This window comes from Phocoena sinus, chromosome 1 (genome assembly GCF_008692025.1).
Source record: "Phocoena sinus isolate mPhoSin1 chromosome 1, mPhoSin1.pri, whole genome shotgun sequence".
NCBI lineage: Eukaryota > Metazoa > Chordata > Mammalia > Artiodactyla > Phocoenidae > Phocoena > Phocoena sinus.
In genome coordinates, this window is record NC_045763.1 from 60,786,683 (window position 1) to 60,800,668 (window position 13,986).

The following is a 13,986-nucleotide window of genomic DNA, read 5'->3' on the forward strand; positions in this document are numbered from 1 at the left end:
AAAGCACCAAGCCAATATCCCTGTGCCATGCGGCTGCTTCCCACTAGCTATCTACCTTACTACGTTTGTTAGTGTGTATATGTCCATGACTCTCTCGCCCTGTCACAGCTCACCCTTCACCCTCTCCATATCCTCAAGTCCGTTCTCCAGTAGGTCTGCGTCTTTATTCCTGTCTTACCCCTAGGTTCTTCATGACATTTTTTTTTTCCTTAAATTCCATATATATGTGTTATCATACGGTATTTGTCTTTTTCTTTCTGACTTACTTCACTCTGTATGACAGACTCTAGGTCTATCCACCTCATTACAAATAGCGCAATTTCGTTTCTTTTTATGGCTGAGTAATATTCCATTGTATATATGTGCCACATCTTCTTTATTAATTCATCCGATGATGGGCACTTAGGTTGTTTCCATCTCTGGGCTATTGTAAATAGAGCTGCAATGAACATTTTGGTACATGACTCTTTTTGAATTTTGGTTTTCTCAGGGTATATGCCCAGTAGTGGGATTGCTGGGTCATATTGAAGCTCTATTTGTAGTTTTTTAAGGAACCTCCATACTGTTCTCCATAGTGGCTGAACGAATTCACATTCCCACCAGCAGTGCAAGAGTGTTCCCTTTTCTCCACACCCTCTCCAGCATTTATTGTTTCTAGATTTTTTGATGATGGCCATTCTGACTGGTGTGAGATGATATCTCATTGTAGTTTTGATTTGCATTTCTCTAATGATTAATGATGTTGAGCATTCTTTCATGTGTTTGCTGGCAATCTGTATATCTTCTTTGGAGAAATGTCTATTTATGTCTTCTGCCCATTTTTGGATTGGGTTGTTTGTTTTTTTTGTTATTGAGCTGCATGAGCTGCTTAACGTTTTTTAATTGTTCCATCTATCTTCTATGTTTTTATCTCCCATATGGCCAGAGGTTTTTCTACTTTACTAATCTTTCAAATAATACTTTTTTGACTTATTTGTCTCAATGCTTGTTGGTTGGCTGGCTTTCCTCCAATCATTAATTTCTATTTTTCTACTTTATACTGCAGCTTTTTTATTATGCCCCTCCTACTTTTTACAGTTTACTCAGTTGTTTCTAGTATTCCAATAAACTTGCAGCTTTTTTAGTTATCATATTATTTTTATTGAAATATGTTGCAGACTACATAGTCTGGATTATTTCTCTTTATTCATTGACTTTCACATTGTGGCCTAGGATATGGTCAATTTTTAAAATATTCTTGGTTGCTTGTGATAAAAACACATATTCTCAGATTATTGAGAACAGGCTAGGTATCATCTAATAATATTCTTTATTCTTCACTACATTATAGGCTTTTCTAGGACAAATACTGTATGTTAGTGATTTCTATATGCTTGAACATTGAAAGCAGATTTCAACCTCTTGTGTTCAATAAAGATTCTAGTCTTTCTTTTTAAGAATAAGTACATTAACCTTTATCTTTCTTGAGAGAGAGAGAGAGAGAGATGTAAATAAATATTGATGCTGCATGTAAATCACCCTTCCTCTCTAAGGAAAATTCCCCAAAATTACATACAGCAATCCATGGGTAAATCATTGGCTTTCCATGCCAATGGCTCTTTTATCCTTTCTTCCTCAGATCTTAATCCAACAGTAAAACTATAATCTTATGTCCATCAGAGATAACTGCATTTTATGATAGTGTGGTATCTGAATAAATTGTCTATTCCTGTTTGCAGAGCTGATACTTGGTCATAATGGAGGAAATTGTTTTATATGATAAAGCAAGATAATGAATGATAAGGTTTAATTGGGCAGTGATTCTGTTTTAAGTCTGATTGTTGATTTGTCATAGATTCAGAGAGACTATGACACTCTAATTTAAGGACTTTAATGAAAATGAAATAATGTGAAAATGCTTCCTAATTCTGCAGCAATTAAGTGATTTTTCTCTCATCCTCTAAAACTTATTTCTATACAAGAATGAATTTGAACAGCATCATAGTGGGCCAAATCACTGTTGTTAGTTATAATGAAAGGCGATCAGAGTTGAAGGTATTATTATGTGTTTTACTGACTTGCCAATTATTCCACCCCTTCGCCAAATGCATACAAAACACTGAAGACAAATAATATCTTCAGCTTTCAGTGAAGAGGGGGAGTTTCTCTCAAACACACCAGAGAAAGAAAATATGAGTAACCAGTTAAATGATGAAAATCTTTAAAATTTTGAGCATATTCAGAAAAGAATAGAGACTCTAGCAGTGTATATATAAATTCTTAAGGAAGTCTATTTTGGGATGCCTTATGTGGGTTGGGGAGAAAATATTACCCTGCAGTTGTTTTCAATTAGCAATAAATATGCTCTTTGATGTTTTGCAAATCATTAGGCCATTTGTTTAGAGTAAAGCTTATTATTTTGTCCTATTAAATACCTCACTTCCAACGCTCTTAATGTGCTATTTATCTGAAAATCACTAGCACTTCCCTCACTGTAAGACTACTTTCTTTTCTACAGAGTCTACTTCTGCCCAAGATTATAGTGTTAAAATAGAGGATTGACTCCTCTATTTCCATAGAGGAGTATGATGGCAACAAAAACCAGGTCTGTTCTCCTGCTACCTTCTTAGCTAGATACCAGGATTTTTAACTCTTTCTAATGTCTTCATGAGGAAATAAAACCAACATATAATTTTTATGTGTGTTGCCAGCACTTACTCCATGGGGGATAGAACTTCCAATCTGGTAATATATTTAAATATAAGGGAGAAAGGAACTGTTCCCATTCCGTCATCCTTCTGACGTCTGTGTTGGGCTCTGTCACCTAGAGTCAGCAGTCTTTCCTGAGCTGATTGATTAACCTGTCTTCGGGTGCCCCTGTAATTCCTAGAACTTGTAAAATAACAGAATTGGACTGGCAGTGAAGCGTTGTGAGTCCTCTCTCTACTAGGCCATACCCACTCGCAGCTTCAGGATAAACTCCTGAAAAGAACTGCTGCACCTTGCACTGTTTCTAGACTCACAACAGCCACTATCAAAGTGCAGGCATAGTAAGTGCTCAATAAAGCAGTTGACTGATAATGAATAAAAAAAATAATTAGCCAAAAATGAGGTAAGATTATTAAATAGGTCCATTTAATATAGTAGTGACTCAATATATTTGTGGTTGAAGCAGAGAGAAGTTGGGGAGGGCAGGTGTCATTTTAACTCCTTTTGACGAAGTCTTATTCATTCCTCTATGAAAGAGCTTGTTGGTCAAGGTCATAAAGATTTCTTAAAATTTTCTCTAGACAGACATGTCCTAAAGGCAGAGTCAGTTGCATGATTGCCTCAAAGTATTGATTACTTTATCTGCATTTGGCTTTTCTCTTTATAATGCCACTAAAATAGGAAGAGTCTTATAGGAGACCTTTAACTCTTCTTGCTTGAGTTCCTACTGAGTTCTTGGCTCCCTTCGTTTGAAGGGTTGGAGGTAAAGCAAATCATTCCAGTCTGTTTGTTCTTCTCTCTCTCTCTCTCTCTCTTTCTCTGTCTTTAATACATGACTGGCCTGTACATTGTCTCCCAAATTTACTAACCTAACTGCTGGATGCTTTTGCTTTCTCCCATATAATAGATTGTGTCTCTGAAATCTAACTCTAATTAGTACTTCCTACTTAATAGAGTATTGCCTCATTTACCAAATATCCTTAGGGAATGTGGGTTTATACACAAAATAATTTTCCAAAAAAATTACAGTTTATCCTTTTACACCTAATTTTAAAATTTTATTTGAATCATTCTGAATGGAAATTATTCCAAAAATGTTTCATATCACATTATTTTCTTTCAATGAGTATAATGAATGCAATTGAACCTTTCCAGGTTGACTTGAGTTCATTATGGTTTGTGTTATTAAATTATTTTAGTATGTGTAGATGCTTGCCTCTACACAAAATAAGAATGATAGGCTTTAAGAGTTCTGGTGTTAACTTTGTAGCTTTTCCCATCACCTCCTTTATTATCAGACCATGCATGAGTTATCAAGTCTTCATATTGACATTCTGCCTATTTTGAGTAGCCCTCTCTTCTTATTTGTTCCTTCTAATAGCTATTGGTTGAACTATATATAAGGAGGGCATAGATTTGGAACTAAGATTATAGTACTTGTCAGTATATTAAATTCAGAAATAAAGAACATTATGACCTGAGCAATGCACTCAATGTTCCAGAAAGTTAATAGTACTATCTGAAATTTGACCAAAGGTAATTATAGAACAAATACAGTTTACAGTGCCCCTATAAGAATGCCACATGGTCAATCTTAAGTATGCATTAAACTCAGAGTTCTAGAAAGTTGGGGCTGTTTGTATTTGACCTGGAGAGTATATATGGAACAAATCCAATATATTGTGCTCTATTATGAATGTTGCATTGTCAATTTTGAGTAGCTAAAATGTATACCTCCAAATAGTTTAAATCCTGGATTTGATGGAGGCAGCTTAATAAACATATAACGTGTGTTTGGAATAAGCTTGGCCTGGTTTCAAAACCTCCGAGCCTCGGTTTCTTCATTAGTTTAAATAGCAATAATAAATCATCTTATAAAATTGTTGTGAAGATGAACTAAAGCAAAGTGCTTATAATGTTTCCTCAATAAATTCCATTCTTTCTGCTCCTAAATCTAATCCAATTTACTAGATATCCAAAAACCTGCCTGCTTTCTCAAAATTGAAAAAAATATATATAAAAATTGGTATCACATTTAAAATATCAGATGAAAATATTAAAGTGTTATCAATATATATCCCTCCTTTGTTAAAATTAAGGTTTTAATACTTTTTCAGCCTACGGCACTTACATCATGTGGTAGACCATTTGGGCTGATACCTCTGAATTTCAGAGAATTCAGAGAAGCATTTCAAAATGCACTATCTATAACTATTATCATATATACAGGTTTATATAAAATTTGTAAAGTAATAAACATAAACTTTAACGCATTTGAGAGAACCCTAAATCATTTAAAATTTGGTATTTGTAGTAAGTCCTTTATATTATTTTTGTATGAAAAGAGAGTTACCTGTTTCATCTTAGAAAAGGTAATTTCAATCTAAAGCGTCTGTACTTAAGATCATGTGTTTCTTTCCATGTTTGTACTGTTTAGTTCATTGCTTCAGGATATTGATGCAAAAATATAATTAAATCCAATTTAATAGACACTTGCTCAGTTTCTGTTGTTTTCCTAGGTCTGATCTAGGTACTGTCAGGAATATCAAGAAATTGAATGTCAACTGACTCCATCCTCCTATCTTTCCAGAACGCTCCCTCTTATACCACTCCAACCCTCCTTTGACCCCATCAGAACCACCAATCTATTAGTACCACCACCTTTTCATGAATTCTGTCAACCTCTCTCAAGGTTTGCTCTGCCTTTTTGCACGGCTTGAATTTTATGGTCAGTCATCAAATGACCCCCTTTATACCTTTGCTTCTCTTTTATATATCTACGTATGCTCAGTAAAATTACAACCCTGACTGAATCCAGCTCTCTACCTATGGCTGAAAAGATCCAGAAGAAAACAGTCACACTGATTGATATGACTTTAAGTTCATGATTGCAGTTCTGAAGTGGAGCCTTAATGCTTCCCAACAATCATGTTGTACTTCCTTCCTCTATTGACTCTCATTCTCTTCTGGTGACTATTTCACATGTTCTCTCCTGTCTTCAAACTCCCACATCTCCTGTCCCATGTTCATGGTTATTTATCCTACTCCACTGAGAAAATCAAAACTCTCGAAGGATGATTTCCAGACTGTCATCATCCTATCAATTCATCTACCAGCATCTACACCCATATTCTCTCATTTCTGCCAAATTAGTACAGGTAAACTACTCCTGTTTCTCTCTAAAGCCAGTCTCTCCACTGGTTAACCATCCCCTCTTGCCGACCCATGGATATCACTGTAGAAATTCTCCTCAGTCTCTACCACATCATGAAGATTTTCCTCTCTACTTGTTTATTCTAATCAGTATACACACATGCTTTTATTTCTTCTGTTCTAAAGAAAATTTCTTGGATTTTCTTCCCTTAATAGTCCCTCACCCCCTTGCAGCAAAAGCTCTAGATGGAGCTGTCTATATCCTTTATCTACAATTCTTTCCTCTCATCCTCTCTTAAACCCACCCCAGTCTTTAAGCCCTCCCCTCCAAAACAATTCCAGATGAGGTCATACAGATCTCCTCATTACCAAATCCAAAGGCAATATTTGGTCATCATGTTACTTGACCTAGCAACATCATTTGAAACAGTTGAACGCTTCTTCCTACTTTGCACATTTTCTTCATTTGATTTCTAGGATTCAATACTCTTATTTTTCCTCCCATCTCACTGATTGATCTTGTTCAGGCTCCTATGTTGATTCTTCCTCTTCCCCCCAACCTCATTTTGGAGTATTTCATGGTTCAGCCCCTTGTCCTTTTTTCTTCATTATCTACATTTACATCACTGGTGCTCACATTTTGTCTCATGGTTTAAATACTGTCTAAATCAGCGGTTCCCAACCTTTTTAGCACCAGGGACCGGTTTCATGGAAGACAATTTTTCCACAAACCGGGGTTTGGGGGGGGGGTGGGTTCAGGATGATTCAAGCACATTACATTTATTGTGCACTTTATTCCTATTATTATTACATTGTAATATATAATGAAATAATTATACAACTCACCAGAATGCAGAATCAGTGGGAGCCCTGAGCTTGTTTTCCTGCAACTATATGGTCCCATCTGGGGGTGATGGGAGACAGTGTGTTGCTATGTCCAATCTACTCCGTAATCTGATTTTGGTTGCTGTCACTGCAGAAAACGCTGCTTCACAAAGATAGGCTGTTGGAAATGGAAGCAGGCTTTTCAGTGCTTTTATGGCAATCTCAAGTTATTCCGCCTTGACTTTAATCCAGAATGTATGGAGATTTGAAGTTGTCTCAAACATACTTTTAAGGCCACCATCATTTACGATCTCAAGGAGTTGATCCTCTTCTATAGCACAGAGAAAGTCAATTCACCTGGCTTATGCACAAATGGGTCATGGATCCATTCCTTCCCAGTTCGGAGGTCTTTTGTGGTTGGGAAGTAATGCTCAACCTCTTTTGAAAGCTGAGATAAGTGATCATACTCCAGCTGGGAGAAAGAAGGCCCTGGCTCTGTCTCTTTCAAAATCTCTGCTAATGTTTGAAACATGTCAAAAATCCCAATGTTCACTCGTCGCCGCCATAATTCCAGTTTGGCTTTGAATGCAGCCACATTATCTGCCAACTTGAACACACTTGTCGTTCTCCCCTGAAATGACAGATTGAGCTCGTTGAGCAGGTTGAATATGTCACACAAGTAAGCAGGATTTGTGACCCATTCTGTGTCACTGAAATGTGCTGCTAGTGGTGACTTTTTCTAAAAGGAATCTCTGGAGCGGCTCTCATAACTCAAAAACTCTGACCAGTGATCTGCCTTTAGAAAGCCATCTCACTTCTGTGTATAAGAGAAGACGTGTACTCTGCGTCCATCTCCTCACAAAGCTGCGTGAACAGATGTGAGTTAAGGGCATGTACTTTAATGTGGTTGATAATTTTAATCACATCCTGCAAAACGCCTTTAAGTTCAGGTGACATTTTTCGGATAGCCAGCATTTCTCTATGGATGGCACAGTGTGTAGACTCACATTCAGAAGCGACCTCTTCGACCCTAGTAGTGAAACCAGAAAGCTGTCCAGTCATAGCAGCCTCTCTGTCCATGCATATACCAACACAGAATGACCAATTCAGTTTTCCTGACATGTAATCATTCAAAGACTTGAATAGTTTTGCAGCTGTGGCGTTGGTTGGCAACAAAAGTGTACATAACATATCCTCATGCGCATCCTCCTGAAAAATATATGGCACAAAAACAAGCATTGTTGCCTTGTCATCAACATCGGTAGAGTTGTCAACCTGGATTGCGTACCACGGTGACTCATTAATCCTCTCTAACAATTGTGCCTCAATATCCTCTATTTCATCAATTCGTCTAGTTATGGTGCTAGATGATAGTGAAACACGTGCCATCTTTTGAACTGCAGCCTCTCCTAAAATGTCACGACAGATGTCCTTAACAGCAGGCAGGATCAACTCTTCACCAATAGTAAAGGGCTTCTTAGCTTTAGCAATGTGGTTAACCACTAAGGATGATGCTCTCAGTGCAGACACATTTGATGAAGTAGTGATCTTCAATAATTGCTTCCATTCTTCATGTTCATGTTTTTCTTCTTTTGAAAAACTCCAAAGGTTTGTCTTTTAATGCAGAGTGCTTGGTCTCCATGTGACGAAGCAATTTTGAAGGTTTCATGGCTTCGTTGGATAGCCAGTCGCCACATACTATACAACGTGGGCTTGGAGAATGTGAATCAGCTGTTGCAATGAACCCGTAATTTAAGTAGGACTCTTGGTATTTTCTTTTAAATGCAGCTTTCTTTTTGTTGGCAGTCGTAGAGTCTTCTGCTATCTCATCATTGGGTCTTTCCCCCTTTTCAAAGAAGCTCTCCAGCGATGTTTGATTTTTACTCATTTTGGCTAAGGTTAGCTTGTGGGCTTACCAAAACTGTGACTGAGACAAGTGTGCAGTGCGGAGAGGCGTGGATGGAAGTGGTAAATAAAATAATGGAGGAGCCACACACGGACTAAAATAAGTGTCGGAGTCTGACTTAAAGCCTGTCACCAGATGCAGCTGTACAATTGAGGTACATCAACTCACTTGCCACTATAAAGCCTGCCATCAGATGCAGCTTGTCACTTGCCACTCACTGATAGGGTTTTGTTATGTCTCCAAGCAATTGATTTATTACGGTCTCTGTGCAGTCAAACCTCTCTGCTAATGATGATCTGTATTTACAGCCACTCCCCAGCGCTAGCATCACTGCCTCAGCTCCACCTCAGATCATCAGGCATTAGATTCTCATAAGGAACGTACAACCTAGATCCCTTGCATGTGCAGTTCACAGTAGCGTTTGCGTTCCTATGAGAATCTAATGCCATGGCTGATCTGACAGGAGGTGGAGCTCAGGCGGTAATGCCAGCAATGGGGAGCGGCATTAGAGTGAACTATTATTCTTCTTTCCAAAACCTATTTCACATATTGTTTTTCCCATCTAAGTTCAAGATAACTCCTTTATTCAAGTTGCTTAGGACAAAGAACCTGGAGTTGTCCTTGATTTCCTTTTTTCTTTCATACTCTTCATCCAATCCCTCATGCTGTCCTATTGGCCTTATGTTCAAAATTCATCCAGATTCCACTCACTTCCTTCTTCCTCCATTGCTCCCACCCTGATGTAAGCCATCATCAATTCTCCTTATGGTTTATTACAATAACACCTAATTGACCTCCCTTTCAGAAAGACCACTCTACTCAGGAGCCAGAGAGATCCTCTCGAATTATAAATCAGACTGTATAATACATCCTTCAATGTCTCTCTATTTCATTCAGAGTAAAAACCATTCTTGTAATGGCCTGAGAGCCCCTACATGAGTCGACACCCCCGTCTCCCCATCATACACCCCTTATTACTTCTCTAACCTAATTCTTTGCTACTCTTCTCTTCCTCACTGTGTTCCAGTCACACTGGCCTCCTTGCTATTCCTAGAATACACCAGGAATGATTAATCTTCATGTCTATTCACTCTGTCTAAAATTCTCCTACTGTCCACCTTCAGTTTCCAGATATCTGTATTCCTATCTCTCTCACCTTCTTCAAGTCTTTTCTCTACTGCCATCTTTCCAATTAATAAGGCTTACCCTAATCACCGTAGTTAAGTTTGAAATCTTCAGGCATTTCTGATCTATCTTTATTCTGCTCTAATTACATTTTCCATAGCATGTCTCAAAAATTAAATACTATTTAATGTATTTCATGTGTATGCTAATTCTCTATGGTTTATTGTATGTATTCCTTTGCCAGAATATAAGCTCCACAAATGAAGAGAATGTATCCATTTTTCTTACACTGTATCACCAATGTTTAATACAATTCCTAACACAGAGTAGACACTCAATAAATATTTGTTGAATGTTGACTTTCCCTTTTAGGGACCTTATTATTAAAATATCAGGGAACCACGTAAGACAAGATGATAAAGCAGTAATTCCTCAATTTATAACCATATATTGTGTCTCATTATTTTTCAGTGTTAATTTCAGAAATAATACAATCTAAAATGCTAGTCTTAAGAAGAGAAGGTCATGGGCTTCCCTGGTGGCGCAGTGGTTGAGAGTCCACCTGCCGATGCAGGGGACACGGGTTCGTGCCCCGGTCCAGGAAGATCCCACATGCCGCAGAGTGGCTGGGCCCGTGAGCCATGGCCGCTGATCCTGTGAGTCCGGAGCCTGTGCTCCACAACGGGAGAGGCCACGCAGTGAGAGACCTGCGTATCGCAAAAAAAAAAAAAAAAAAAAAAAGTGTGTATGAACTTTTTTAGAATTGAATAGTGTGTGTATATTTATATATATATTATAACAATATATATGTGTATAAATATATGTATTTATAACCTTTTTAAAAATCAAACACACTGTGTTTCAGAGGACCAGACAGACCAGTCTCAAAAATTGGTTATTAAAAATGTGAGCTCTATGGGGAATTCCCTGGCGGTCCAGTGGTTAGGCTCCGCAATTGCACTGCCAAGGGCGCAGGTTCGATCCCTGGTCCGGGAACTAAGATCTTGCAAGCTGGTTGGCAAGGCCAAAAATAAATTTAAAAAAAAAAAAAGGAAAAGAAGCAAGATGCTTAAAAAATATGTCGGCTCTACATTTTTAATATAGTAACGTAATAAAGAGGAACAGTAAACAATTTTATTAAGTAATGTAATAAAGTAACGTAATAAAGAGGAACAATAGACATGGTGTTAAAACATATTAAATAAATCCCACCTATATTCGTTCCCATCTATAAACATCCATTAGGTATTTAAATAAGTTACCTAATCTTTGTGAATGCGTGATTCTTCATCCATAAGATGAAAATAATATTGCCTAATATATCTTCCTCAAAGGATTGTTAAGAAAATTAAATTATTTTACACAGTGGCATAAAGGAATGTAAGTTAACTTTCCTCTTATTAATACATGAATTTTATCTAGTATTTATTAGATACTTATTAAGTGGCTGACATGATACTAAGTGCTTTACAACATGCTATCTAATAATTGGAACAGCCCTTTGAATTAGGCCAAAAATGAGAAAGTGACATTCAAATATTAAAATGTCTGACTAAGATTACATAGCTAGTTAAGTGACAATACTGGGATTAGGTCATCCTTCCAACCCATGCTTTTAACTACTATGCTTTAGTACCTCTCCATGTTTAGACTGAACTATAAGTTAAAGATATGCTCTAAGAACTTTTCCTAAAATCTAAGGTCCATATATTAGTATATATGGTAAAGTTCCCCTGGCAACCTATTTTTCCAAATGTGTTCTGACTTTCATAAGCAAATTAAGCAGCTATAAAAACCTCTACAAAAATACAAAAATATTGCTCAGCATAGACTAGTTAGATATGTTTACATTATAACATACAAATATTTATTTATAAATATGTTTATTATTTACTTCCCATCTGCAAGAGCATTTATTGCAGCTATTATATTGATAAGATATTGAGATATTCTTTTCAGCACACTAATTCCTACCTCTTTGTTGTTCTCTTAGGTAGATAAATTTTACAAGTTTTACTAGCCAGCTCATCTCGACATGATTGTTGGTTCCTTTGTTGACGGACACCCTCTGCTTCTATTTGTTTCTAATAATTATAGATAACAGATATTCAGCACTTTGTGCCAATTACTTTACTTGCTTTATCTCCATCAATCCTCTCTGCAACTCTCTGATGAAACCATTTATATAATAATCATATTTCAGAGTAGGAAACTAAGACATCGAACATTTAAATGACTTGCCTAGGGTTACCCAAATGGTAAATTATAACGTTGGGATTCCATTTTAATCCAATGGACTCTGCTCTGAACAATTTTAAGTTTAACTGTAAACAACATAATATGAGTTGTTTTTTTTTTTTAACAAATAATGTGGTAGCATTTTCACCACAGCAGGGAATTCCATTTTCAGCAGAAGATAAATAGATACACTACAGTCTTTTCTTTAAAATCATACTTTAATTTGCTTCTCCTTCCATGTCTTGGTTTACACATAATTTCAGGAAATATCATCCTAAGGCAGGCACCTGTGAAGATAAGGCATCAGGCACACTGGTTTGTAATGAGCCCAGATTGGTAACCGTGCAGAAAAAGCTAAAGGGAGAAAAGTAAAAGACTTATACTCCTGTTGGTTGCAGATATCCGAAGTGACTATGAATGCTCAGGGGAAAAGTTGAGGATAGCTAAGGGTTATGTTATTGACTTCTGTGCCATTTTGTTAACCTCTAGTTAATAAGGGCAGCTCTAGGTGTTATGACCTTTCCAAAAAGGGTAATTGTTTTTCTCATTCAATTCATACGTAATGGTGCTCCTAAACTTCCTTAGGTTTTTATTAAGAAGGCAAAATCCTTCAGCAATAATTTTAGGACAGCACAGTTTCTGGTGAATCTTCACATAGAGAGAAGTGGCATGAGAAATGCCTCCACACCATCTTTCATACCCTCACTTTGCATTGGTAAATGACTTGTTTGGTTTGGCTCTCCTCCTGCTGCTTCTCTGGACCTTCAAATCCTGTGGACATGGTGGTCTAGGTCAACAGAATCTAAGAAGGTGGAGGATTTTCTTTCTTGATTATCTATCATCAAAAAGTTCAACTAAATCCTACCACAAAGTGTTCCTTATCCTTCTGTCATATATGAAGTACTTGGCAGGACTAGTACTTCATAGACATTTTTTTAAATGCTTAACAATTGTTTCAAAAATTGAGAGCAAGCAGTACTGCAGAGATATAGGAATGGCTTCATATAGCTGTTTTCCCTTCTAATTTCTGTAGGGCTTATTTCAATCATCCCGCAGTATCTGTGGGAGATTGGTTCCAGGTTCCAGAAAATACCAAACTTGGTTGGTTCCCTGCAGATACCAAAATCCACAGGTGCTCAAGTCCCTTATATAAAATGGTGTAGTATTTACATATAACCTATGCACACCCATCTGTATACTTTAAATCACCTCTAGATTATTTATAATACTTAATGAAATGCAAATGCTATGCTAATAGTTGCCAGTGTGTAGCAAATTCAAGTTTTGCTTTCTGGAACTTTCTGAGTTTTGTTTTGTTTTTTTAATGTTTTCTACCTGCGCTTTGTTGAATCTGTGGATGTGGAACTTGTGCATATGGAGGGCCAACTATATATTTAATTCATTTGTATCAATGGATTGAAGCATCCTCCACATCTTTTATTCCTCTGAATAAAATCCTAATTTATGGATTGGGTTTTGGCTTACTGATTTCCAGTAAGAAAAACTTGTGTTTTTCTGTCACAAAGCCAACAGCACAGCTGTGACAGCAGATGAGCAGTTCTCCAAGGGCAGTCAGCCAGGCTGGCTACCTCAGAGACTCCAGAGAGGATCCCAGGAAGGATTGCTCACCTTGTCACCCTTTCAGGCAGATGTAGAGCTGCACTCTGTGCCAACATGAAAGAGGTGCACAAAATGTGTTAGAGCTTCTTAATAGTTTGGGAATATCTATTGGTTTTGTGAATTCTCCTTAGGTATCTTTACATTGTACATGTTCAATCTTCTCAATCTTACAAAATGAAGGGAGTAAAGATTGTATTTTCTGTTTTCTTATATCTGCTGATTTCCCCTTTCTTTTGTAGCAGCACTATAATAACTAAATAATCCCAACTATTTTTATTTCTTTAGATTAGTAAACAGCCAAGGTATATCCTATGCTAAACTGTCCTCAATTTTATATCTAATTTCCAATTATTACTATCATAAAATATTATTTAACACTCATATTTTTAATGTATGTATATTATATAACACTAATGTATTATATTAATAAG

The 13,986-nt window shown here is 36.9% G+C and overlaps 1 protein-coding gene across 4 annotated transcripts in view; it reads left to right on the forward strand.

The window, feature by feature from the left end:
- Window positions 1–13,986, forward strand: part of LRRC7 (leucine rich repeat containing 7) — a 514,499-nt gene that overhangs the window by 233,518 nt on the left and 266,995 nt on the right. The window lies entirely within an intron of this gene.